The sequence below is a fragment of the Humulus lupulus genome, chromosome 7 (genome assembly GCF_963169125.1).
Source record: "Humulus lupulus chromosome 7, drHumLupu1.1, whole genome shotgun sequence".
Classification (NCBI taxonomy): Eukaryota; Viridiplantae; Streptophyta; class Magnoliopsida; order Rosales; family Cannabaceae; genus Humulus; species Humulus lupulus.
The window spans coordinates 153,459,920-153,487,275 of NC_084799.1; the positions used below are offsets into that span (position 1 = coordinate 153,459,920).

At 42.0% G+C, this 27,356-nt stretch overlaps 1 long non-coding RNA gene across 1 annotated transcript in view; it reads right to left on the reverse strand.

Annotated features, from left to right (window-relative positions):
• Positions 1–4,672: 4,672 nt before the first annotated feature.
• The window catches only part of LOC133788730 (uncharacterized), a 33,680-nt gene continuing 10,996 nt past the window's right edge, over positions 4,673–27,356 (reverse strand). Inside the window, exon 4 of the long non-coding RNA XR_009873353.1 lies at positions 4,673–5,074. This is a non-coding gene — a long non-coding RNA (uncharacterized LOC133788730). The remainder of the gene's footprint in view (positions 5,075–27,356) is intronic.

The following is a 27,356-nucleotide window of genomic DNA, read 5'->3' on the forward strand; positions in this document are numbered from 1 at the left end:
TGTGCAAGGTTGTGCTATGACTAACGCTACAACGCTAGTCACTAGGCGCTACAGCGCTAGGTCCCAAAGTTTCTATAACGCCCTGGATAGCCAAGACCGCTACACTGTGTACTTGTAAAGGTGCAAGACTTGCTAATCAAGTCATTAATTTAAAAACATGTCACTAAACATGTGTGAGCTAGGGTTAAAAAGGTTTTGGTCTCAAAAGTTTCATTTTATATAATCAAACTGTCATATACACGGGATCCCAAAAGGAACAGAGTTAAAAGTAGGTCTACAGACTTCCAAAAGTACATAAACATTTATTAACCATACTAAGGCAAAATATACAATCTTTGGGTCTCGCGTCCCTGCTTAAACCTCAACCGTGGCGGCTGAGCAGCTGGCTATGTACATTCTGCTTGCAGAGCTCTCCAATCAAGGCTGATCAAACTTGCCCTTGCCTTTACCTGCACCACGTAGCACCCGTGAGCCAAGCCCCAGCAATAAAACATGTGCAACACAAACAGTGATAACAGATAGTAACTTCATTAAGCATGAACTCTCATCAAGTAATCCACATAATATCATTCAGCATATAATCAGAATTATGGATGCAATCAAACACTTATAACATTCACATCACATAATAATTAGGGCCGACAACTTAGGCCGCACCCTCTGTTTACCCCACTGACTCCGGCCCGCTTAAACTGAGCTCAGTGCATATTAAGCTAGCCTTAGCTACCAATGGCCAAGTCGCGCCCTGTGCGCTAGTGTAACCCTTGGCACTCTTAGGCCGTTGGTTCACTAATTAGCTTGCATGGCATAAAACCATCTTTTCAAGCATACTCAATAGGGAACCCTTAGTCCCATCACAAATATTCAACCAGGTGTAGTTTTCTTAACTTTAGTCTTTACGGTTTCGGATTACGAGCGACGCTCCTCAAGCACGATCCGTTCCTGAGCCTAAGCTTTTATCACCTAGTCACAACCAAGGTATAGGGTTCCATTAATATTCAAATTAGGATTTCCAGTTACAAAACTAACTTCCGGGAATCTGAATTCCACCAAGCATGGTGGTGAAATCGATCCCGAGCATTCTAGACCACATTCCCATGCCTAAAATCCCCAAAAGTTCAAGTGCACAACTAAGGGCTGCGGCCCTTGAAGCTTAGCCGCGGCCCTAGCCTCAAAACAGAACCAAGGACCACCCTGGGCAAAGACACGCGCCGCGACCCTTGCAATGGGCGCCACGGCGTTCACCCCTGGTCGAGCCTCTTTGGCTCATCTTCAACCTAGGGCCGCAGCGCTCTAGAACAGAGCCGCGGCCCTTCCCGTCGAGCCTAGAAAACCCACCATTTCCAACATCTAAACCTCATCCAAAGCCATCCCAAAGCTTCCCATTTCAACACCCAACAACTCCAACACTTTCAGAGCAAGTTAAGCCACATAATTCAACAGAAAGTTCAACCTAAAACTCATAGAAATCACACACTTAATTCCTGAAACTTAAGAAAATAAAAACTCAAAGCTAACCAATCAGAAACCCAAATTCAAACCTCTAATTCGTGAATTAAAGCTTACCTCTTCAGTTGGATCCTTTCTCTATTCAAAACCCAACTAGTTTCCAAAGCTCTCCAGCTCAAATTCCACCCTAAACATCAATGGTACAAACACCTCAATACCCAGCTGAAAACTCGGAATTTTTAAAGCAAAGAGAGAGAAATCCCTGCTTACCTTAGTGTTGATTCAATTCCTTGGATGAGTCTTGAACTAAGCCTCATTTCCCAACTATTCCCAGCTCAAAAGTCCTAGAATTTCTCTGCTTCTCCTTTGAGTTTTCACCTAGTTTCCCCTTGTGTTTTCCTTGAGAGAAAAGAAAGAAGAGCTAAGAAGAACTAATAGGTCGATTTATTTCTTTCTACGGGTTTCCTTGAGTTTGTCTTATTTGTTAAGTTAATCCCAAGACTCGGGGTGCCGGAACCGTCCCCAAGGGCAAAACGGTAAAATCCCCAATATTCCCGCCTAGACTTCCTAACCTCAAATATATCTCCATATATTTATTTTCATAACCTGATAGTCTAAATAGCTACCCTATACCAAAAATACCCTTGACTTATCCAAAGTCAACTGCTAAGCCCTGTTGTGACTTTTCCCCGCCAACTAGCTCTAGGATCGCCTCGAGTCGTGCTCTGCAGGTCTACTCACATAATAATGTGGTTCTCACATATATCACACATGCATATCATATTTTCATCAATTATCATACAAACATTATTAATCATATAATTATGCATTTAACCCTATAAAATCATTTAAATCACATTAAATCCAATAATGCTCTCCTGGCACGCTAATCAAGGCCCTTAAGCCTCATTAGCGAATTTGGTGTCATTACAGTTTCAGAGTCTTTTGGCTCTGTTTTTAGTGCTATAGCGCTCTCCTTAGGGCGTTGTAGCGCTACCCTATTTCCAGAAAGGGGTTTTTGGGTTATTTCCAAGGTTTTTTGCCCGGGGGTTCGGGGTTTGATTCCACCACCCCGATTGGTGGAATTAGGGCATCCCGAGGGCTCGGGATTGGTCCCGAGGCTAGGTTTTGGATTTGAGGTTTGGTGATGAATCTAATCTATGGCTGTGACTAGGTGTACGCTAGGGCTCAGGCAGGATCGTGCTCGAGGATCAAATTGAACAAAGCTAGCGAATCTAAAGGTAAGAAAACTGCACTCGGATATGTGTTTGTGATGGGACTAAGAGCTCCCTATATCTGTATAATGTCATAGATGGTTTTATTCCCTGGGACATGTGATAAACGACCTAAGGTTGCCATAAATAACATTTGCGTACAGGGCACGGCTCGGCCACTGGTAGCTGAGGACAGTGTCATATTCACTGAGCTCGGTTTAAGCGGGCCGGAGTCAGTGGGATAAATATAGGGTGCGACCTAAGGGCGTTAACCCTAGTTATCATATGTGAATTGATTACTGATATGAAATGATATACTTGGTATGCTGAATACTTGATTAACATGAATGCTTAGACTATTGAGTACATGCTTATGCGGTATGAGTTATCTGATTGTCTGTTGAATGATTATGCTCTGTTATTGTGTTTTCTTGCTGGGCCTTGGCTCACGGGTGCTACGCGGTGCAGGTAAAGGCAAAAGCAAAGGCAAGTTGGACCAACCCTGAGATGGAGAGCTGTGGGGCTGAATGTACATGGTCAACTGATCGGCCGCCACAGCCGGGGAGTGGAACAGAACGAGAAAAGCCTATTTGTCTCTTTTGCCTTAGAGTGGCTAGCAACTGTGTTTAAATCTTAATTCTTTTGTAAACTGTCTTAAACTAATTACTTTTGGGATCCCATGTAAAAATAAAATGTTTATTTATAAGAAATGAAGCTTTTGAGACCAAAATCTTTTAACCCTAGTTCAACTATAGTTTCAGTAACACATTTCTCGCTAAATGACCTGATTAGCAAGTCTTGCACCTTTATAAACACACAGTGTAACGATCTTGGCTATCCAGGGTGTTACACACAAAGTCCAAGCTCAGCTCACAAAAGAATAGTAACATCTGCAGCACGACACAACTGAGGATAATGGGAAACAACCTTGGAAGAAAATCTCGATGATTTATGGGTACGCAGAGGGAAGCAACACTGAAACTCTTGAAGAATGAGTTAAGATAATGTGGCATTTACAACATTTTGTCAATTATATACTACATGCAGAGAGGTATATTCTGGCACATCATATCACCTTCACAGAAATTGAAGAAAGTGACTCTTCCACATGATGACGCTTTGGTCATTAAACTACAAATAGAGGATTGTTAGATAAGCAGGGTACTACTAAATGGAGTAAGCAATTTAGAGAACCACTTTTATTAAGCTTTTCAAGCGATGGGGATTTCGGAATAGAAGCTAAGAGCTTCTACAATTCCAATTTGTCTTGTCTTTTAATAGTGCAAAAGTGGTGCCCAAAGGTGTAATAAAGATAAAAGTATATGTGGCAGAACAAACCTCGACAGTTGATTTCATTTTGATCGATTCCTACTCTCGGTACAACAGAATAATAGGTAGATCATGGGTGCATAGGATGCAAGGGGTTGTTTCTACTTTACATCAGGTATTACAATGCCAATCTCCATATGAGACTTATACTATTGATATCAAGGGTTGTCATAGGCAAGCAAAGAAATTATGGACATTGATGAAGGGAGTGAATCAAGCCCATTTGGGAGGCAATGGAGAGCATGAAGAGCTCGTATAACAATTATAAGGCAATTTACCAGCATAATTAAAGGCGGTGGAAAATGAAGAGGAGACAACAGAGCCTAGAGTAATAATTGACAAAATTGAAGAAGTCAAAATAGATGAGGAAGATTTAGGGAAAACCGTGTTGGTAAGTGTCCAATTTCATGAAAAGTAGAAGAAGTCCTTAGTGGAGTTTCTTAAAAAGAACATCTCAACGTTTTCTTGGTCACCACGAGACATGCTAGAAATTAATCTAGCCGTTATGACGCATCAACTAAACATTGATAAACTGTTTCTAGTTGTGAAACAAAAACTTAGACGCTTGCTATAGAGGTTAACAAGGTGATCAATGAGGAGGTGGGAAGATTGTTATAGATTCGAGCAATTGAAGAGTGCTTGTATTCTGCAAGGACCTCTAACCCAGTGGTAGTACCAAAGAAGAATGGGAAGAAAAAGGTAGAGGAGGATAGGATCAATTTTGTAATGCCCTACTAATACAGGACCGTTACACTGTGTATTTTCAATAGTGCTTAACTCGCTAAATGAGTCATTTGGATTGAATCCATGTAATTAAAACTAACCCAATGATTAGGTATTACAATTTTTTGTCAAACAGTAATCATTAAAAAGTTTTACTCTGAACACAGGATCTCAAAAGAGTTTATAAACTGATACATAAAAAACATTGATACAAAAGGCCAACCTAGGCAGCAAAATTAGGGGTTCAACCCTAGTTCCTGCAAGTAATCCCGACCGTGGAGGTCGAGAAGGCCACATATGTACACTCCGCCCCTGAAGCCCTCCAACTCATGGCTGGTCCAACTTTGCCTTGCCATTACCTGCACCACTAGCACCAGTGAACCAAAGCTCAGGAAGAAACCAAAACAAATTCATAAACATTTATTCAATAGATTACTGATCATAAATAACATGCTTAGCAATTATAATCAACTCAAGCATGCATTCAATCCATCTAAGTTGCCATTGAGCCATACAGATACCCATCACACCATTTTCCCCATGGAAACAACTATGGAGTTGGTCAAGCATGGACCACGCTCCATGTTCTGAGTGGCTATAGAGTCGTTCAAGTGTATATCATGCTTCCAGGTTGGCCCAACAATAACGACTTGTGTTTTGCATGATAGTTCCATCCACGGCTTATAAGTTGAGCTTCTATGTTGGCCCTACCATTTCGGCTTACAATCAGCACGTTATTGCCACCCACAACTTATGTAATGACCCAACTACTCTAGACCTTGGACCATTAACGAGAACTATACATAGACACTAATCCTTAATAACACTTACAAGTGAAATGATTATAACTTTATTTAAAAACTCGTAAAAACAAATGTTAAACTTACATAAAATTTAAAGTAGGATATGGGATCCCATTGTTTTAAAATCAAAACATAACATAATTGTATTTAAAAGAGATTACATAAATAAATGCGGAAAAATACACATAAAAACCATAAGTAAAGACTTCATCCTCGAATCGAAACTCTCGGCTCTTTGAATCCATTCCGCCTCAATACACATTCCCCAAGCTTCCAAGAACCTTTCCCGCCACTAAAGCTATTTTCATGCACATATAAACATAAAAGGAGTGAGCCTAATGCCCAGCAAGAAAAATCTAACACATAGACCATATACATAAATTTCATAAAGAAACATAAAACATATCATAACACTTATGTCACATACGTACTATAATGGCCATTATTACTTGGGGTCCCATAAATTAAACAAGTCATATGCCCATTAGATTAGTGGGGCTTGCTAGTTAAGCAAGTCATATGCCCATAATCTATTTGGGGCTTGTTAGTTGTATAGGTCATATGCCCAAGTCTACAAACATACTTAACATAGCATATTACATAACATAAAATCATAAGATAACATATAATCATAAGATAACATATAAAGTCATATAACACATAAATCCTATCCTATTTTCCTTACCAAATTACCGGGATATGAGAACATATTTTGGGACTTTGGAACACTCCTAAAAGCTATAAATGGGAGAGTGAGTATACTAAAAAGAATGAGATGAAAAGAATGGAAGAACTTATACCATTAAGAATATACTTACCAAAAACTTATGTGCAAGTTCTTAGATTTCCTAACCAAGAATAAGGAATAAGGTTAGAATACTGAGTAGAAGACTACAAGAACATAAAGAAAATAATACCAAATGAACTAGAGTGTGGAATACCTTGAATGCTTCTATAGCCAATCTAAACCTTGAACCGAAATGCTATAAAACCTTACTTCCCAAATGTTTGGTAAGCTTATAGTGATTAAGCTTATGATTCCCAACCCAAGTGTTTACACTCTCACACTAACCTAGCAACTTGCAGCCTCTGAACTTAGAGTAATAGATGAATAAATGGCTAGGTACTAGTCCTATTTATAGAGTTTAGGAATGAAAAGATCTTCATTTAACTTGAATAAAAATAATGGCTTTTTATATGAAAATCATTTGAATTATCATTCAGCAGAGGCTGAAGACTCGTTCAGAAAGATGCTGGACTTATCAAGAGGTTGAAGATTTGAATGAGAACGTTTTTTAAAACTTTCAAAAACACACTGAAGGAGGCGATATATCGCCTGGGCCATTATGCCCGAGGAAATCGTGCAACGTTTCGTGTTTTTCGTATCTTCGTACTGCGATATATCGCCCCCTATAGCTGTGATATATCGGCATACGCTGAATATTTAAACACGAAATTACACATTTTTAGCTTAATTTGAATTGAGTAAACAGTATTGACTAAGCCCTCAAACGTTTTCAAAGCTGCTGACTGACTCTAGGGTATTCAAATTTTAACCTTAATAAATTTATTCCTCAAAATACTTAATCATTATTAAACCTATACATGACATGTGCTATTATCTTATTGGATCTTATCTAAACCTTATAGTATAAAATATATTATCCTCAATATCAGTCATATTAATCAAACCTTAGGTTAAAATTAATATTCCTAAACTATAGGGTAAACTTAGAAAATCTACAAGTACTACTATGAGTGTCCAAATAAATCCCGGTCTGAACCAATAAATCCATAGTTATAAAGATAATACTATTATTACTATTATACTACTATCTAACTTAGCTAAGTAAAGTTCTTGGACTCTACAACTTATAAGCCGAGCTTCTATGTTGGTCGTGCCATTTCGGCCTGTGTTCAATACGCTATTGCCATCCTTGACTTATAAGTCAAGCTTCTCTTTTGGCCCTGCCAGTTCGGCCTATGTTCAGCATGCTATCACCATCCTCTAATTATAAGATGAGCTTCTCTATTGGCCTTGCCAGTTCGGCCTGCGTTCAGCACGCTATTGCCATCCTCTACTTATAATCTGAGCTACTCTGTTGGCCCTGCTATTTTGGCCTTCATTGAACATGTTATTTCCGTCCTTGACTTATAAGCTTAGCTTCTCTATTGTCCATGCTAGTTTGGCCTGCGTTAAGCACGCTATTGCCGTCCCGAATTATAAGCCAAGCTTCTCTATTGGCCCTTCCAATTCGGCCTGCGTTCAACACGCCAGTGCCGCCCTCGGCTTATAAGCTGACCTTTTCAATCAAGTATATCAGATGATTAGTCATCATTTAACACATGTATGCACAATTAAATCAACATGTTAGACAATTATTCTAAGCATTAATACAACAAGGTTCGATAACTGAGCTCAAGCCCTAACCACAGTCCAGGTCCTGAGTGAATAGCATATGATGACCCCGATTATGGTCCTGTCCTCCCGAGCCTAATGGTTCACCCTAGTCACAACCATAACAAAGAATAACTGTCAAGAAATGAACTATTAAAGGCTTCCGGACAGAGTCCAAACCTCCGGTTATCTGAATTCTACTAACCAGGGCAGTAGACCAATTCCCTAATCCTTAGGTTTGGGCTACCATAACCTAAGAACCTAATTTCTAATTTTCCCCAATTAGAGCCACGGTGCCCCATACTAAGGGTCGCAGCGCTCGACAAGTCAAAGAGCCCCGAGCCCAAACCCATTGGGTAGTGTCGTGGCGCCAAGGAGATCCGAAGCAACATCCTTGTCCTCTAAGTTCGTAAGGGTCGTGGTGCATCCTTGCGAACTCGAATTTCCAACGATTTCAGAGATCGAAACCTATCCAAAATCGCCCCAAAACACAATTTTATCTAGTTTTGACCTTGGAAATTGTCCCAGAAACATAACAACCCGTGTTAAACTCATTCCAAAACTTAAAATCCAATAATACTTCAAAAACGAAAACTCAAAGACATGGAATTACCTTAGATAAAAATGTTTTCCCAGTTGATTACTAAGCTCACAAGCTTCCCAACTCTGACTAGAGCCACTTTAAATCCTTAGCAAGCTTGCTTCCAAGATTTTATTCTAAAATTATCTTCAAATTGTAAAGACTAGAGAGAGAGAGAGAGAGATATTAGCTTCTGAGTTTATCAACTCAGCCAAGTCATGTGAATCTAATGGTCTAAAAGACCAAAATGCCCCTAAGGCAATACTTCCCTCTCAAAGCCTACTAAGGGCAAAAACGTCATTTTACCCTCCCGTCTCACATTACACTTATAATTCCCAATTAATTCCGCCAAATATCAAATACCACTATTTTCCCCAAAATACAACTCATACTCCAATGAGTCTCGGTAACTCACTAAATTACCAAAATACCCTTTGGCTCGCCCCGAGCTAGGTATAAGTCCCTGTTGTGACTAAACCGCTATCTTGCTCAAAAGGACCGACTCCTGCCTAATATCTCAAATATACCCACATAACCATGTGGGCTCCAACATATAACACATATAATTACAAATATGCCCACAATGGGTTAAAATTATAAAAATACCATTTTTAACAAAAACGGGCCTATAAGCATGTTTAATACCCTTAAATGTTCAACATCAGCCATATAATAATATAACCCAGGCAATTCACATAAGTATTCAGTTAATTCACATATAATTCAACTTATGCCCTCTCAACACCCTAATCAAGGCCCTAATCCTTATTAGGAATTTTGGGATGTCACAAATTTTGTGTTTAAGACCGAGCGTGTCCTTTATTGCTACAAGGACATGGTTTTTAGCTTGAAGATCACTGGGGCAACGTATCAGAGGCTCATGAAAAAAATTTGCAGAACAACTGAGATAGATAAGGGTGGTGTATATTGATGATATAGTAGTCAAGACCATCTGAAAGAATGTTTTGACGTGCTCAACACGTACAATATGAAGTTGAATCCGACAAAATATGCATTTGGGGTTGCATATGTGCACGTTTTGAGTCATATAGTTAGAAAACGTGGCATTGAGGCTAACCTAACTCAAGTGGAAATGTTATCTGAATCAGCTGAGCCGCGGACTGTGAGAAAGATGGAGAATATAGCAGGAAAGATCACGACTCTAGGGAGGTTCATCTTGCAAATTTCGGATAAATGCGATCCCTTCTTTCAGTGTATCAATAATAGTTCCCATGCATTATAAGGGGAGGAACAACATCAGCTTTTAACAAGGTTAAAAGATACCTCTGTCCACGCGTCATTACTGAGTACTGCACTATTGATGAAGAGCTCTACATGTATTTGGTTGTCTAAAAGGAAATAGTGAGTTCAATGCTATTTCATGAGGTTGAGGGTAAGCAAATACTCATATTTCACACCAATAACTCATATTTCACACCAGTAAAATGTTGTTAGATGTAGAGACAAGGTACAACATGATGAAGAAACTGTTTCTAGCTCTAATGATTGTGAAGGAAAGGATGAGACAATATTTTGAAACCCATGCGGTATAGTATTAACTAAGTATCCTCTAAAATAGACTTTATCAATGCCTAATTTGTCGGGCAAATGTCGAAATGGGCTATAGAACTTTCAGCCTATGATGTGCGTTTCGTGCCCAGGAAAACTAAGAAAGGTGAAGTTCTTAGTTGAGATAAACTTGTTTGAACAAGATAAAAATGAAGATGTGGTATTGTTAGAAGATGATTGGGAGTGGACAATGAGCTAAGATGGATGGTGAACACTCTCAAAACTGGGATCGGAGTTGTCCTCGAGACTCCATCTGGGCTGCGCATAGAAGAAGCTCTTCAGCTAAAAGAAAAAGTTACAAATATTGAGGCAAAGTATGAAACTCTAATTTATAGGTTTGAAATGGCTAAGAATCTTAGAGTACAAAAGTTACGAGTCTGAGCAGATTCCAATTTAATGGCAGAGCAAGTTAATAGGAATTTTGACACAAAATAGCCACATATGAAAAGCTACTTGAATACTATTGTCACCCTACAAAAATACTTCACGGTGTTTGAGCTTAAACAAATCACGTGAAAAATGAATCAAACGGTTGATGAGTTAGCTAAGAAAGCCTAATCCATAAAATGTACATGAAAATCCTCCATCCTGATGAGGGTCACTGAGCAACAATGTAGCTTATCAAAATGTAGAGTCAAACACTAAATGTTGGATGGATGCTCTAATGCGATTCCTAATAGATGGGTCGTACTTGAGATGTTTGAGACTAGACGAAGTAATGAAGTTGATCAAAGAAATTCCTAAGATGATGTGCGACAATCATTCAAGAGGGAGGAGCTTGGCTCATAAAGCTTTGATAGCCGGGTATTTATGGCCATATATGATGACTGAGTCAGGCGGTATGCTCAGTTATGTGACAAATTCCAGAGGCATACACCATTAGTGCACCAGCTATCACATGTTTTGTATACAGCGATAGCTCCATGGACGTTCTCTAAATGGGGAATTGATGCTGAAGGAGAACTACCCAAGACACCTGGTGGAAAAAGATAAGTGCTCCTTGCGACAAATTATTATACTAAGTGGGATTTAGGAGAAGCGTATAACACTGTGGGCAGATTGGATACATTAAATTTTGTTTTGAAGTGCATTATATGCAAGTTCAGAATTACGATGGAGATAATTGGTTACAATGGGACCATGTTCAATAAATCTTAAGTGAAAGAGCTCTGCTAGCGCTCGAAGATCTACTTGGGATTCTCATTTGTTAGTTACCCTTAAGGGAATGGCCAAGCCGAAGTAACCAAGAAGGTCATATTTACTAACATCAAGAAATATTTGGAAGAAAGGATGGGAGCTTGGTTAGATGACCTACCCATATTTTTATGGGCACAAAAAACTATTCGTTGAAATTCTACTGGAGAATCCCCATACACAATAGTGTACAATACAGAGGCTGTGATCCCAAATGAAATAGGCTTACTGACACTTCGTACGAAAATATCTGCAGTTGAAGCCTTGAAAAATGCTCAACTTGCACACAATCTTGATCTTATAGAAGAACACAAACAAGTAGATCATATTAGAAATGCAAAGTACTAGAGTCTCAAAGAGTAGCAGTACCAGTCCACCCCTACAAATTTAAGGAGGAGGAGTGGGTGCTCAGGCGAGTCATTGGGAATTAGAAGAAGTTAGAACCTAATAGGGAAGTCCCATATCAAGTAGCTAAAGTGCTTGACAAAGACACATACACACTAAAATAAATACATGGGGGAAGAGGGTACCAAGAACATGGAATTGTATGTCCCTGGAAAAGTATTTCTTTTAGTTGTACAACATTTTCCAAGATTGTAGGTTAGTCATTTTAATTGTAGCACAATGTTATGCTCTGTATGGCTTTATTGGTTACAAGGGTCGTAGCATGGAATAAAGCCACAATGTTCTGAATAAAGAAGTAACACAGTACTCAAGCAAGAAGGTCCTCGGTCAAAAGATATAAGGTATCAAAATTACGATCAGTACAATGATATTCTTTGCCAGTGTACAAGCGATCTAACCAGAAAAATTAGAGCATGCGACTGAGACTTTTCAAAATATGGGGAAATCATGAAATGTCAAAGACAGTTGGTGAAATCAGTGGGATCATTGACCAAGAAATTAAAGGCATTTATCGGATTCAAACAAATAAAACAGAGAATACAATTGCCTATAAATCCCACGCCTTCGACCAAAACTAGGGAACATTCAACCAAGTTCTTGTGGCTAAACACTCTTTCAGAAAAATCTTGCAATTCTCAAAACTAGGGAACATTCAATAGTATAGTCTGTCGACTCGAGCCAATTTGACACAAGGAAATGAGGAAGCGATGATTCAAAAGAAGAAGATTGAGATCAAAGTTCAAGTGCCAAGACAAAGGAGAAAATGAAGAAACAACCCTTCTCTAGACCAGGATTAAAGTATATATTTAAGAAGAGCAATCATTACTTAGCAAAGAAAGGGCAGTGATATACCTATTGGTGTAAAGGCCAATCATGCATGAGCATGTACAACATGAATCTACTCCCCATGCAACCGGGAAGTCCCTAGCTTCTGCCCAAGATAGAGGTGCTTGAGAGGGTGGGTTTGCCAAGGCAGAAGTAGTGTTAAAGGAAGAGAGTCTGATCAAAAGTTGCCAATGCTTCCAGCAAGGAAGCTACAACCAATTTCAAGGTGACCTACATCAGGGAAATCTTCTCTCAACTATTGAATGAGGGAATGAAGAGAGTGGAAGAATCTAGTATAAGAAGAGCATTTTGTTTAGTAACTTTGTCGATGCAAAGGAGCTTTCCTCGGGTGTCTTGAGTGAAAATTCTGAGAGTTACTACAGATTGTAGATCTCTGTGTGGCTATGCTTCAGCCTAATGTTTGTTTTGTTGGGTAGAAGCAGTAAGCCAGTACACCACAATTAGCCTTCCTTCACCAAGAAGAGATCCCTCACCTTCACGTACCATTTCTTTTTGCAAAAGACGAAAGGAAAGAAGAGCTCATGTGACCTAGGCTACCGAAAAGTAGAAAACTTCGAGTAGATGACTTAGGTTACCCTAGAAAAATTCAAGTAGCAGGTTGAAATGACACTCTGATAGAGTTAAGCAGCAAATGTTTTAATGCTTAGTTCTAGCGGATAAGAGTGAAACTTTGTATGTATAATGTAGTAGAGCTCTGGCATATCTAAGTAGAGCATAACAACTTATGTAGAACATAGTTTCCCGTAGATAAAGCAAAGTTATTAATGTAGGATGTAAACTTTGGCAGAAAAATGTAGAGCTATTTATGTAGAATGCAAGCTCTGGCAGATAAAGCTGAGTTATTTTCATAAGATATACACTATAGTGGATATAGTAGAGCTATTTATGTACGAAAAGTTTTCGAGCAATTTGAGCAGAGAAATATATGATAAACAATTGAATAATTATAATGCAAGTATTTAATATAATGATTTTTTTTCACATTTAAACACGAGCATATCAGGTGTTAGTAAGAATCAGTAAATGTGTAACAGTGTGTTGACGCAGTTTTTTGCCAACAGTGTATTACGAAATTAGCTGGAATAAATTAGTGCTTAAGGATAAACTGTAACTAGGAGAATAACACTTAGGGGTGTTAGAAATGAAATATCAAGAACACTCGTTTCTATTTTACGTGGTTCGAAGGCTAAAATCCCCCTAGTCCATGAGTCGATATTGTTACTGTATATCTCTCTATATTTTTGCAGAGTATTGCATTACAGAGAAAGAACCCAACCCCTTCCCTATCCAAGGTCTTGGTATTTATAGAAGAACCATCCAGGATAGGGGTCAGGGTCATCACGTGAATACAAATCCTTCCTATCACTTGTCTTACACAAATGATGAATATTATAATTTACATTAAGGTATGGTCTAATCATTAGGTAAAAATGATCATGGGTCGTCAGGCATAATCAGACATGTGATGTTTGATCATGCACGTTTATATTACGTGTCCAAGAATTCAGGGATAATCGGACATGTGATGTCTAATCACACACGTTTATATTACGTATTCGGGTTTATAAAAGTTCCTGGAAATGGCAGATCTGTAGAGTACCCCGACCTGAACATAACGTCAACTCGTGTCAAGGACGTTTTGCTTCATATGCATCTCCAGCTCGTTTCTTAATGCTTCGTATTCCTCAGCTCGTGTTATTACCTGGGGAGTCGCACTGCCTTCGCAGAGGAAATAATAACTGGTAGATCCTTTAGTACGGTTCTTAGCTAGCCAACTGTACTCGAGCTGGCTGAAAGACCCGGGCTGAATACCAGGACGTACATTTCCCCCCAAGTCCCTGCCCGTGTCTTATGATGTCACTCTGACTGACACGGTGGGCACTTTTAAACATCTGTCGCGATTTTCCAGGTTCGGCACCACTTGAGTATGGGACACGTGGAACACCGTGATTGGCGTCTGTTTGGGTTTCAAGAATTGCATTAAATGGCTTGGCCACCTTTTTCCGCCGTTTAATCTTTCGAAACATGACCCTCGCATCTCGCATTAGCTTGATCGGACGGTCCACGTTTCTTTATGCCTATTACGTATAAATAGAGCTGGAAATTTTCAATGTTCATCACCTTTCATTCGAAACTTTACCTCATTTTCTCTCTTCTAAACTTCAAAAACTCTTCTTCCTTTTCTCATAAAATCCCATAAATCTGTTACCAAAACCTTCGGAAACCCAGTCACCAAGGATCATTCCAGGAACTCTCATTCTACATTGCTCATTCCTTTCGTCAAAGAATACACTGTAAGTTTTCTATTTTACTGGTTTTTGAGTGTTTTTCTCTTTTTTTTTTATCATGCCAATCTGCACTTCATCGTCGCTAACATTAGGTTGCTTCTAAACGTTTTTGGTACATAAGTTTTGACTTAGGTTTATTGAGTAGACCCTAAAATGTGTTTAGGATTCTGATGTTCATAAACTAGGTAATTTCTCGGTAATTTTAGGAAATACCCATTCGGCTTGTAGAAGATGAAAGGTTTTTTAGGGTTCGACGTTAGTTTGCTTAGAGGCTACGCTTCTAGGGTGGTATTGGCCCAAACCGCCCCCCCAAAGAAAGTAGTGGTCTGACTGTCTGACATACGGATCCCCAAATATCAGGGGTCTGTTAAGAAACCTAGAGGCGTAGCATAGGTAGCGCGTGGCACCACATCACGGGCTGAGATTGCTTCAGCTAGTGTATTAGAATCCTCAACCTTTCTTCGTTATTTCTTGCCTATATAAAAATTCCAGGTCACCCACTAAGAGTTCCATCATTCTTGTTCGATAGGCGAGTTAATGGCACCCAAGAAAGGCGTGTCCAAGAAGAACGTAGCTGGCTCATCATCCCAGCAAGCTAGCAAGGTAAAGGAGGTCGTGCCGGAATCCCCTATCCCTCAGTTCGGCCCCGTGGTGGAGGAGGAGGATGTAGTCAGACCTGATGCCTTCTTCGAGGTGGAGAGGATAGCCTCCAAGATCACGACCCAAGGGAGGGTCAACAAGATTATGTTGTCCCACAACATCGAGGTCGGGACTAGCATCTTAATCGCTTGACCTACGCTTGAAGGGGAACGGAGCTGCGCCCCACTCCAGGACGACTTTGCAGCCTGGAGTGATGAGCATCTAAAGGCAGGGGCCTTCCTTCCCCTCTATCAGAATTTCATCGACTTCCTCAACTACGTGCAGTTAGCGTCGTTCCAGCTCCCCCCGAACTCGTATCGGCTGTTGACGAGGCTGAAGTACCTTTTCTTGAAGCATGAGGGGAAGGTCCCCACTCCTACATACATTCTCTACTTCTTCTGCCTCAAGGCCAGCCCAGATCAACGAGGACGAGGCGACAGGTTCTACTATCTGACCTGATTCCCGAACTCACCCACAGTCATCGAGCTGCCTAGCCACCCACACGACTTTAAAGACCAGTTCTTTATGTCAAATGGGTTTCGCAACTGTGAACACCGATATTTCAACTGTCCTCGTAAGTCTTCTTTCTCTCCTTAGCTCGTGGAATTATTCTTTTTGTACTTAGTCTTCTCATGTGTATACTGACTGGAATATCTTCGTGCAGCCATTTTTGCGAGGACGGCCAAATCAGTGACCCTTGGTGGTCAATACGACACTCTGGCGGGGCTTCCATCCAGAGAGAAGGATTACCGCCAGCTCGTGTCTGATGACACGATGTTGGCGTGTAAGTTGATTGCCGAAGGCCAAACCCTGACCTTGAGGAGGACTCGGGCTAACCACCCAGCCGCCTGCGAGCTAGCGCCCATCCCTGAAGGGGGTGCTGAGGCCGATGATTATGAAGAGCAAGAAGAAGTCGAGGTGCCGCTCGTGCGAAAAAGGCGAGCTCCTGAAGCCGCTCGGGACCCAGACATGGGACGAGCTTCATCGGGGGCAGGAGCCGGCCCCTCCGACCAAGGTAACTCGTAACCCTTTAGGAACTTAGATAGGGTTGTCGCTGACCTTAGGCTAGTTAGGTTTAACTCAAACTAGCTCGTGCACTGTCACCCTAATGACCCTGACCGTAACATAACCCTGCTTCAGTGCGTGGATCACTTAGTGGTTCGCCACGACATGGGCCATCCCAGGGGAACTATAGTTGTAGACAACACCCTATCCTTTAGGTCAGCCCTTTTCACAGAGTATGGGACCAACCTTAGGTCGTGGCCTTCCCTTCTCCAAGGTGCCCTTGCCCCTGGACTTAGGAAATATGTCGAGGAATCCAGCTCTGAGGTAGAACCCGAACCCGAACCTCCCCTAATCCAAGAAGTTATAGATTTAGGTTCCCCTACTCCTATAGTGGCTCTAAGGCCGAAGATCATGGCAATAGATTCCTCCCCTAGCTCGAAGGGTAGGGCTTCTTATTATATTGCATATACGTTCTTATGTACACTGAGGAATTTATATGCATACTTACGTACTTCCCATTCTTTTTCAGGTGAGGAGATGGCACAACAAGGGGCTCCCGACATCCGCGGGATGTTCCAGGAAGGGAAATCCAGCTCGGGGCCAACTGTAAAGAAACCCAGTTTCTCATCCAAGAAAGTGCCACCCGCGGCAGAAACGATCTCCAAATCCCCGGCTAAGGGGAAAGACTAGAGCTCGACAGCTCCAGCTGTCACTGCTCAATACAAAAGGGGTCTACCTCCACCTCCTCCCCAGTTTCCTTCTGGTCTTGCTCGGGACCAGACAGCAGCGGTTGATCCCCCATCTCCGATTATCCCTGCCCCCACCGTACGCATCCCGGTCAATCCTCAGGACCTGGAGCAAATTCCAGGCACTCTTTAGGGGACTATCTACGAGACGGAGAACCACACAATGGAGCACTTTTATAAGGCCAAACCAACGGACTTGAGGGCGATCGAGGAGAGGAGCCCGGAGAATTTCATGGAATCTGCACTAGGGATGAACCTCACAGTAAGCCAACTTTCCTTGACTTAACATATTCTTTTTATCTTATCCTGGTATGTGCCTAACTGCTTTCTTACTTTTTGCAGGCAATCTTGGCTCAACATCGCAGCATAGCTCGGGCCAGGGCCAGGAATGAAGAGCTTAAGGTCAAGCTCCAGTCCGCTCAGGCCGCCCTATCTGCTACCCAAGCTACCCTCGCAGCTACTCAACAAGGCGAATTAAGCGCCAAAGCTGCCCTGACAGCGGCCCAAAAAGGCGAGCAGGCTGCAAAGGCTGCCTTAACAGCGAACCAGGAGGGCGATCAGCCTTTCCCTGGCTGCCGTGCAGGCCGAGCTCATGGAGGTCAAGGCCAAGCAGTTGGAGGTCGAGGCTGCTACTAAGGAGGAAAAGGAGGCCTCAATATCCTCCATGGAGAGCATGCTCTATCATTGCTGGGCCTTCAACAAAGAAGGCAACTTCTCCTTTTTTCCCTCTGACCTGTGGGATCTCTACCTTGAGAAGTTCAAGGCCCGGGCACAGCAAGAACATTCCGAGATGGGGGAAACCTCCATCGTTGGCGGGCAGGAGACCGAGGAGGTGACGTCCTCAGAGCGCCCTGGAGGGGCTTAATTTTCTTTTTCCTTTGTTTATTTTTACACCTTTTTTTGTAAACATTTTCCGTTTTTGGCTTAGTACGAGGTTATTTTCCTCGAGATAGTTTATTTATAATTCCAATATCTATTTTCTATCTATTTCTTGAATTTTTTCTTATGCTTCATGACTTGTACATTCAAAATCTTTAGGAAATGATTCTTAGATCAAGGTAGATATTTTAATTTTGGTTGTCACCAAAATTGGTGTTGATTTATATCCTACCTGTTAGGTATCAAGCCTTGGTCCCGGTTGTATCCGGGATTTTGAATTAAAACTTAGTTCGTGTTAGTTTTATTGACGCCTTGCATATTTTAGAAAAAATTGGTTAATCAATTTTTACTAACTTCCATGTTTTGGGCCTAGTTGTATCCAGGACTTTTAATTAAAACTTAGTTCGTGTTAGTTTTTTGACACCTCGAGTTTTTTAAGAAAAAACACATGTTAATAAATTTTTACTAACGTCTAAGTTTTGGATCTGGTTGTATCTAGGATTTTTTATTAAAACGTAGTTCACGTTAGTTTTTTGACACCTCGCGTTTTTTAGAAAAAACACTGGTTAATCAATTTTTACTAACTTCCAAGTTTTGGACCTGGTTGTATCCAGGATTTTTAATTAAACCTTAGTTCGCGTTAGTTTTTGACACCTCGTGTATTTTAGAAATAACACTTGGTTAATCAATTTTTACTAACTTCCAAGTTTTGGACCTGGTTGTATCCAGGATTTTTAATTAAAACTTAGTTCGCGTTAGCTTTTTGACACCTCGTGTTTTTTAGAAAAAACACTTGGTTAATCAATTTTTACTAACTTCCAAGTTTTGGACCTGGTTGTATCCAGGATTTTTTATTAAAACTTAGTTCGCGTTAGTTTTTTGACACCTCGTGTTTTTTAGAAAAAACACTTGGTTAATCAATTTTTACTAACTTCCAAGTTTTGGACCTGGTTGTATCCAGGATTTTTTTATTAAAACTTAGTTCGCGTTAGTTTTTTGACACCTCGTGTTTTTTAGAAAAAACACTTGGTTAATCAATTTTTACAAACTTCCAAGTTTTGGACCTGGTTGTATCCAGGATTTTTTATTAAAACTTAGTTCACGTTAGTTTTTTGACACCTCGTGTTTTTTAGAAAAAACACTTGGTTAATCAATTTTTACTAACTTTCAAGTTTTGGACCTGGTTGTATCCAGGATTTTTTATTAAAACTTAGTTCGCGTTAGTTTTTTGACTCCTCGTGTTTTTTTAGAAAAAACACTTGGTTAATCAATTTTTACTAACTTCCAAGTTTTGGACCTAGTTGTATCCAAGATTTTTTATTAAAACTTAGTTCGCGTTAGTTTTTTGACACCTCGTGTTTTTTAGAAAAAAAAACATGGTTAATCAATTTTTACTAACTTCCATGTTTTGGACCTAGTTGTATCCAGGATTTTTTATTAAAACTTAATTCGAGTTAGTTTTTTGACACCTCGTGTTTTTTTAAAAAAACACTTGGTTAATAAATTTTTACTAACTTCCAAGTTTTAATCCCCTTCTCGGGGTATATGCCCCCCAAGCAATCAGAAAGTGAACTTTCTTGATTGCTTTGGACCAACTCTATCATCTGAACTAACACGTAGATGGAACCATATAAAAACACAAGGAATACACAATGATTGTTTTATTTCTTAAATTAAATGGATTTTATAACTAAGCCTTACATAGACAGGTTGTACGATCAGTAATAATACTTTTTTAGGTGCATAGCATTCTAGGTCTGTGGAACTGCTTCTCTATTAAGTCGAGCCAATTTGGAGGTTCCTTCCTATATGACTTCCACTATTTGATAGGGTCCTTCCCAGCTCGGACCCAAAGCACCATCTTTGGGGTCCTTGCCTGCCAAAAATACCCTTCAGAGTACCAGGTCGCCTAAACCAAAGATACGCCTCTTAACCTTTGAATTAAAATAATGAGTGATTTTTTGCTGGTAATGCGCGAGCTGTAGCTACGAATCTTGTCATTTTTCATCAATTAGGTCGAGGGATGCGCTGAGCAACTCATCATTACGTTCCTGGCTGAAGTTCTGGAGCCTGTGCGTGGCTATCTTTGCTTCGACGGGAAGGATGGCCTCACTTCTGAAAGTCAGGGAGAATGGGGTGTGCCCCGTAGAAGTTCGGTGGGAGGTTTGGTACGTCCACAGCACCTGCGGTAGCTGCTCAGGCCACCCTTGGCCTCATCCAACCTTTTCTTAAGGCTCGCTTTGAGTGTCTTGTTCACGGCCTCGACCTGTCCGTTGGCCTGTGGGTAGACCACCGAAGAGAAACTCTTGATTATGCCATGCTTCTCACAAAATCCGGTAAAGAGATCGTTATCGAACTGAGTTTCATTGTCTGATACAATCTTTCTAGGCAGTCCAAATCAGCAAACAATACTCTTAACTACAAAGCCGAGAACCCTTTTTGAAGTGATTGTTGCCAGGGGCTCCGCTTCCGCCCACTTCGTGAAATAATCGATGGCCACTACTGCATAGCGAACTCCTCCTTTTCCCGTGGGCAGGGCTCCAATTAAATCGATTCCCCACACCGCGAATGGCCATGGAGATGATATCATTTTCAGCTCGACTGGTGGAACTCGGGTGACCGTGGCAAACCGCTGGCACTTGTCACACTTTTGGACATAGAAGATGGAATCCTTTGATAAAGTGAGCCAATAATATCCCTGCCTTAGTATTTTTAAGGCCAGGTTTTGCCCCCCTAGCGTGATCCCCACAGAAGCCTTCATGCACCTCCTGCAAAATAGCTTTAGCCTTCTCTCGCAGAACACATCAATGGAGAGGCAAGGAATGGCCACGTCGGTACAGCATTCGGTCCACGATTGCATACCTTGGAGCTTGATAGAGTATCCTCCTCGCGTCTTTTCGCTCATCAGGTAACTTCCCTGTCGTAAGATACTCTATTATGGGAGTCATCCAGGTCTGTCTGGTATCGATCATCTCAACCTCCATCGTACTTTCTGCAACGCTTGGACTTTCCAAGAATTCCACTGGTACTATGCTCAGAGTCTCGGCTTCCTTGGAGGTAGCGAGTCTAGCAAAAGCATCGGCATTGGCATTCTGCTCGCGAGGAATCTGCTCGTCTAGGCCATATTCAAACTCGGACAGCTCCTTCTTTACTTTGGCCAGGTAAGCCGCCATCTTCGTCCCCCGTGCTTGATATTCTCTAGACACCTGGTTTACCACGAGCTGGGAATCACTGTAGCATTGGACAGCCCTGGCCTTCAACTCCTTCGCCACTCTAAGCCCGACCAATAAGGCTTCGTACTTGGCTTCGTTGTTGGACGCCACAAACCCGAACCACAATGTGGAGTGGAAATGATACCCTTCTGAGGATATAAAGATGATCCCAGCTCCAGACCCGTTCTCGTTAGATGACCCGTCCACGAAGATTCTCCATAATTCCTGCACTGGTTCTCTCAAGGTCTCCTCCTGGAATCCAGTGCATTCAGCCATGAAATCAGCCAGGATTTGACTTTTGATCGTAGTTCAGGGTACATATAGTATCTGGAACTGGCTGAGCTCGACCGCCCACTTCAACAGGCGTCCCCGATGCCTCAGGTTTCTGCAGCAACTACCTCAAAGGCTGATCGGTCATGACGTGGATTGAATGGGATTGGAAATACGACTTAACCTTCCTGGAGGTCGTAATGAGGTAGAACGCCATATTTTCCATTAGGGGATACCGAGATTCAGCTCCTAGAAGTCTTATGCTTATAATATACTGGCTTTTGAACTCGGTCCTCTTCTCGGACTAGTACTACACTGGCTGCATTTTCCGTCACAGCTAAATAAAGAAAAAGGGGCTCTTCTGCCGTTGGTTTAGACAGTACTGGTGGCTCGGCTAAATGTGTCTTTAGATCGAGGAAATCCTGCTCGCACTCCTCAGTCCATTCAAACTTTTTGTTTCCCTGAAGAAAGTTATAGAATGGCAAACACTTGTTAGTGGACTTAGAAATAAACCGATTAAGGGCAGCCACTCTTCCTATCAGGCTCTGGACATCTTTATGCGACCTGGGCGAAGGCATTTCTAGCTGCAATCTGATTTTTTCGAGGTTCGCCTCTATCCCCCTGGTGTTGACTATGAACTCCAGATTTTCCCGACGCCACTCCGAAAGTACACTTCTGGGGGTTCAACCTCATACTATACCTCCTTAGGATCCCAAAACATTCCCTCAGATCGGAGACATGGTTACCGACAGTTTTTAACTTGACCATCATATCATCAACATACACTTCCATGTTTTTCCTGATCTGATCAGCGAACATTCTGTTGACCAATCTCTGGTAGGTCGCCCTAGCATTCTTCAACCCGTAGGGCATGTCCTTATAACAGTAAACATTGGTCAGAGTCATAAAGCTAGTATGCTCCTGGTCCGCAGGGTTCATAGCGATCTAGTTATATCCAGGGTATGCAAGGACATGAGCTCATGCCCCACGGTGGCATCCACCAATTGGTCAATCCTTGGCAATGGGAAACAATCCTTGGGACAGACTTTGTTCAAATCAGAGAAATCGATGCAGGTCCGCCATTTTCCATTTGTCTTTGGGACCAGGACAGGATTGGGAACCCAGCTCGGGTATTTAGCCTTGCGAATAAAACCACATTTTAAAAGTCGAGCTACTTCTTCTTCCAGGGCCTCAGCTCGGGTCGTACCCAGACGCCTCTGTTTCTGGGATTTCGCAGGCATGCTTTAGTCGAAGTTAAGGGTATGCATGATGACACTCAGGATGATCCCTACCATGTAACGACCCAAATTTGCTAATAAGGCTTAAGGGCCTTGATTAGTGTGCCTGGAGGGCATAATGGGAATTATGTGTGACTTTAATGAGTAAAATTCATGATTATGATTTAAAGCATGTTATATGACTATTTGAATATTTGAGATGCATGACTATGTGTATTAGTATGCATGTAGGCCCTCATTAGGTTAGAAGGGCATAATCGTAATTTTGGCCATTATGGGCATAACTGTGTATATATATGTGATAACTGTTGAGACCATATTATTATGTGGATATATCTGTGATCTGTGACTCGAGACGATCCTAGTGAGCATATTAGCGAAAAAGTCATGGCGGGGAGTTATACCCAGCTCGGAGTGAGCCTTGGGGTATAAATGGGAATTTAGTGAGTTTAGTGGAGTCTATTTTGACATCGAGGAATATAGTTGGTGATTAATTAGGTATCGGGAGGTAAGCAGAAAATATTAGAGACACTCGAGGAATTAGCGGGAATTGGGTAAAATGACTAAAATGCCCCTAAGTGGATTAAAGGGTTAGAATTAAAAGGGAGGGCATTTTGGTCAATTGGCTTCTCAGAGATAAGTAAGTGAGGGCTTTATACTTAGTGGGAATTGTAGAATAATATAGAAGTCTGAAGAAAGAAAGAAAAGAAGGAAAAGAAAGGAAGGAAAAACATAACAGCTTTTCCTAGGGTCGGTTTGTGGTTCTCTCACCATTTCTCTTCATTCTTCTTGGAGAAAAATTTAGAGGAGAGCTAGGTCAACTAAGCCATAAGGTTTCTGAGCTAATCTTGAAGATTTGACAAGGGTTTAGCAAGGATAGGCCATATACTTGAGGTAAGACTTTATAGTTCCTTCAGTTCTGGTTTTGGTTCTTAACTAAGGTGTCTAAGCTGAGTTGATGGGGAATTCTAGGGAAGTTGGAGCCAAGGGTTGAGGAAGAGCAAGCCAAGGAGGTCTAGAGGCAACTTGCGGTCGAATTTCCATCAAAGGTATAAACTCTGAGCTTTTAACTTTGATGTTTTGACTAGTTTCTACTGAGTTTTGAAGTCTAGAAGTGGCTATGGTGGATTTTGAGATTAGGGATGCATGTGCTTGGGTTTTGAGTATTTGGGGTGCTTGGGATGAGTGGAATGTGTTAATAATCTTGTTTTTTAGTTTGGTGAAGGTTTGGAGTAGTTTTGGTTGAGTTTGGTTCGAGGAAATCGCAGGAAAGGAAATTGGGAGGTTGGCTGTCTGTGACTAGCGCTACAGCGCTAGCCTTTGGGCGTTGTTGCGCTAGGCCATGCTTCCTGGGGGATTTTGCTTCTGCTTGTAGCACTGTAGCGCCCTCCTAAGAGTTCTGTAGCGATGCCCTATTTCTAGAAAGGGATTTTAAGGTTATTTACATGGGTTTTTGACCAAGGGTTCGGGGTTCGATTCCACCACCTTGTTTGGTGGAACTAGGACTTCCCGAGGGCTCGGGATTGGTCCCGAGGCTAGGTTTTGGACTTGAGGTTTGGTGATGACTTTGACCTATGATTGTGTTTAGGTGAGCGCTAGGGCTCGAGAGGGATCGTGCTCAAAGAGTCAAGTGATCAAAGCTAGCGAATCGAAAGGTAAGAAAACTGCACCCGGTTATATGTTTGTGATGGGACTAAGTGCTCCCGATATTTGTATTATGTCAATGATGGTATTATGCCATGGGACATGTGATAGCGGCCTAAGGGTGCCGTACACAATATTTGTGCACAGGGTGCAGCTTGGCCACTGGTAGCCGAGGACAGCTTAATATTCACTGAGCTCGGTTTAAGCAGGCCAGAGTTAGTGGGATAACGGAGGGTGCGGCCTGAGGGCGCTAACCCTAGCTATCATATGTGATTTGGTGTGAATTGATATGTTTAGTATGCTGAATACTTGACTATTCTGAATATTGATATGATTAAGAATATGTGATGCAATATGAGATACTGAATTGTCTATTGACTGCTTATGCTCTGTTGTTGTGTTTTCTTGCTGGACCTTGGCTCACGGGTGCTACGTGGTGCAGGTAAAGGCAAGGGCAAGTTGGACCAATCCTAAGATGGAGGGCTGCGAGGTGGAATGTACATAGCCAGTTGTTCGGTCGCCGTGACCGAGGAGTGGATCAGGACAGAGATTGCCTGTTTTGCCTTAATATGGCTAACACTGTATTTAGTCCTTGAATCTTTTGTAAACAGTTTCAAACTTAACATTTTGGGATCCCGTGCAAACAGAAAATGTTTCTTTAAGAAAATGTGACTTTTGAGACCAAAACATTTTAACCCTAGTACCTTTATAGTTTCAATAACACGATTTAAATTAAACGGCTTGATTAGCAAGTCTAGCACTTTATAAACACACAGTGTAACGGTCTTGGCTATCCAGGACGTTACATACCATGTCTTCATGGGACTAAGCAAAAACATCTAGATTTTCCTGTAAAAATTTTACCAACTCCGCCTTTCTCTTAGAGTCAAGATTTTTCCCGAGCTTAACTACCCTCGAAGCATCTTTGGGGTCGACATTTACTTCTTCGAGTTCTTCGATAGCTTGGAGCTCGAATCTATCTTCGCCTATTCGTGGATCAATATCATCGCTCGGGATGGTACCCCTGCCACTGACTTGCTGAGGTTCTTCCATCCCAAGATCAGTTCTCACTTCCTGTGAATCCTCGCCCCTATCCTGCACGGCCATCGTCTGCTGCCCGGATTGTGATTTTCCCTTCATGAAAATGCTATAGCATTCCCTGGCAGTAAGCTGATTGCCACAGATAGTTCATATTCCCATAGATGAGGGGAATTTGATCACGAGGTGGCGAACAAATGTTATGGCTTCAAATGCCATCAGCGTGGGTCTTCCCAAGATTGCATTGTATGCGGTTGGACAATCGACGACCACAAACTCAAGCAGCTTGGAAACGGTTTGTGGTCCTTCACCCAAGGTTATCACTAACTCGATCGTTTCGATAGCTGCCGATCCCTCACCGGAAAACCCATACAGCATCATGGAGGTTGCTTTCAGCTCGGTCACAGACAATCCGATTTTCTCCAGTGTGGACCTGAATAGAAGGTTCACAGAAGTCACGCTATCCACTAGCGTCCTCCTGACTCTCCAATTGGCGAGCTGGACAGTTATGACAAGAGGATCGTTATGCGGGAACTGGACATGACTAGCATCTTCTCCATTAAAACAGATTGGTTGTTTCTCCAATCGTTGTTGCTTAGACAAACACTGCTCCGGATGAACTCAACTCCATTGTGAGACCTTAGCTCGTTGATATACCTCTTCTAGGCACCTCTGCTCGTGCCTGCCAGATGAGGGCCTCCGGAGATGGTGGTTACTCTCCTCCTGTAATCGAAGAAGGGGTATCCTGATTCACCTGAGCTCCGGTCTGATTTGCGGGGGCTTCTGGAGCTGATGGAATGTTTAGCCCATGGAGGTGATTAGGAGTGATTCGATTCCAGGCATACTGAGCCAGAGGCCCGGCCCTGATGAGCGTCTCGATCTCATCCTTCAAATGCCTGCAGTCATCGGTGTTGTGACCAATGTCATTGTGGAATCGACAAAATTTTGAAGGGTCTCTCTTCGCCCTTTGATTTTTTAGAGGCTCCGACTTCTTCCATGAAAGGCGGGCAGAATTTTCCAAGAAGATGCGCTCTCTGGTATCCGTCAAGTCGGCGTAAGTCGCATAGATTGGTTTGAAATTCTCCACGGGCTTATTTTTCTTTGAACCATTCTTGCCGCCCTCACCACTTCCCTTCCTCTTGCTCCCTCCCCCTTGGTTATTCTGGGTAACGGTTTGAGCCGTAGCTGCAACGTCCATTACCGCTCCAACGGGCTGGGCAGGGACTTGGCTGGTTCCTGTGACCGAAGCTCGCGCCTCTTCCAAGTTGATGCACCTTTGAGCCCTATTCAGGAACTCTTCCATGGTGTTGACACCCTTTCTCTATATTTCTTTCCATAGGTCGCCCCCAACCAGGATTCCTGTTCTCATCGCCATAAGCCTAGAAATTTCATCCGCATCTCTAGCTCGCATAGCAATATTAGCGAACCTACTCAAATAAGCTTTCAGAGGTTCCCTGGGTTGCTTCATTACGTTTGCAAGGGAGTCTGCCTTGATACGAGCTGCTTGAGAAGCCCGGAATACCCTCTTAAAGTCAGTGGAGAAGCTCTTCCATGAGCTGATAGAATGCCTTTTGTATTGCTTGAACCATTGCCTAGCCAGTGCGACCAGAGTCAAAGGGAATACCAACCACCTCAACTCAGGTCCAATATTATGGGCCATCATCAGAGTATTGAACATTCCCAAATGGTCGGACGGATCTCCATTTCCATCGAATATTGATAAATGGGGCATCTTGAAACCTGGCTGGTATGGTGTTGCTGCGATGCTTGGGGCGAAGAGCTCGAGCTCGTCCCCTGAGTCATACTCATCTTTTTCCTTCTCTGATAGGAGTCTTTTCATCAGCTCCTCCATCTGGGCTAATCTCTCGAGGGTTTGATCCTTGGCTC